General features: G+C 53.0%; 1 protein-coding gene across 1 annotated transcript in view; it reads left to right on the top strand.

The window, feature by feature from the left end:
* The first annotated feature begins 1,276 nt into the window (after nucleotides 1-1,276).
* Nucleotides 1,277-1,662, top strand: part of LOC106888695 (testicular haploid expressed gene protein-like) — a 17,458-nt gene continuing 17,072 nt past the window's right edge. Inside the window, exon 1 of the mRNA XM_014943126.1 lies at nucleotides 1,277-1,299. The gene's annotated coding sequence lies outside the window, so the exon portion shown is untranslated. The remainder of the gene's footprint in view (nucleotides 1,300-1,662) is intronic.

The raw sequence follows: 1,662 nt of genomic DNA, 5'->3' as shown, positions 1-1,662 counted from the left end.
GAAGAAACAACAGCAGAAGAAGAAGAAAGGGGCTAAAGGAGGGTGGTAAAAAGCAGGATGTGTAACCTCCCTCCCTCAGTAGGTGATGCTGGTTGCAGAATAAAGGTCGAAAGAAAGTGCTGGTAAAAGACTCTTGGCATCTGGATCTCTGTCCTGCCTGTCAGCGGTCTGGGGGGAGGTGGGCTGGTGTAGGCACCAGGATGTATGTGTCTGCTCACCAAGCTGCCTTCCTCACACTTGCATCCACTGTGACTTAGGGTGTGGGCATCAAACTCAGATGCACGCCATAAGAAGAAATCTGTCCATGTTGCCAAACTTTTAAAAGATGTGGAATAATCAAGAACTTAGTGAATTTGCATTTGATTTATGCTCCTCCTGTGTATGTCAGTTAAGGTCTTCAGCAGATTTGTCAGCCAATGTCTCTGACCATGTGTGATGCGAGCGCTGTCTGGTCTCAACCCAGTTGGTCATTGACCACCAAACAGCACAAGCACCAAGGGTCTTGGGAAAGAACATATGGGCTAGATTATACCAGTAGAAGATAGTCTGAAGGGGAGGACAGGGCTGTTGGGAGAAAGAGTGGCAAAGTGTGTGGCAGCTGACTGAGTGTCCCCTTTTCTGCAAGCCAGGTGCCTTATTCTAGCAGGGCCTGGCAAGACCAGAGTGAGCTAAACCGAAGTGGCTGGTTGTGGTGGTGGGCATGGAAGAGGCGTTGTGCTTCTCAGGTGGAAGCTGGTGGTGAGATGGAGAAGTGTTTGCTCTTTTTACACCCCACAGGTAGCACCCAAGCATCTCTTGAAAATTCTGGCTTGATCTGGACGTGGCAAAACATTTTTCCATACGGTGGGTAGAAATAGCACCTCAGGGAGAGTTGTCAGATGCAAAGGCAGAAGTCTCTGCCAGAATTTAAAGCCAAGGCCTGAAGAGGTGGGGAGCAAGGGAAATATTGCTGTGTCTTAGCACTTCACCACCACCTCGCGCACACTCCAGTGGTCATGGAGTAAAAATCGAAGTAGAATTTAGTCTTTATCACCTTTACTGTACACTGGCACCAGCTGGGAGGGGGTTGAATGTGTGTTGTGCTCTGAGTGAGAAAGAACAGAGCATTGAGAAAACAGCTTTCTGAATGGCTGGCAGAGGGTTGTGCTCTGAGTGAGAAAGAACAGAGCATGGAGAAAACAACTTTCTGAATGGCTGGCAGTTGGGAGGGGGTTGAATGTGTGTTGTGCTCTGAGTGAGAAAGAACAGAGCATTGAGAAAACAGCTTTCTGAATGGCTGGCAGAGGCACCTGCTGCCGGGTGAGTGCTGGATAGAAGGGATTGTTCCAAATGTGTGACTTGTCTGGGTGCTGTGCCTCCTCTTGGCCAGCGGCTGGTGACTGCAGGCGAGAGCACTATCCTGCAGCTTCTGGAGGGTGATGTGGAGAGAGGAGATGCTGGAGGAGAATGCAACTCCGTGTTCCCCAGGCGTCTTCTCTGGTTAAACCTGGCTGAAATGCTCGCCGAGACGGGGCAGCCTCAGCCGAGGGCGCAGCGGACGGGGCGGGCGCCGCGCGTCCCGGGCTGCAGGGGGAGCCGTCCCTGCGCGCTCCCGCTGTGTTCCCGCCCGTCCCTGCGCGCCGCCGGGCGCCCAGCGGAGCGGGCCAGCCATGGGCTCCCGCC

The sequence above is a fragment of the Calidris pugnax genome, unplaced genomic scaffold, assembly GCF_001431845.1.
Source record: "Calidris pugnax isolate Ruff unplaced genomic scaffold, ASM143184v1 scaffold15, whole genome shotgun sequence".
Lineage (NCBI taxonomy): Eukaryota > Metazoa > Chordata > Aves > Charadriiformes > Scolopacidae > Calidris > Calidris pugnax.
The sequence above is the reverse complement of the archived record's forward strand: the minus strand, read 5'-3'. Positions and strand labels throughout refer to the sequence as shown.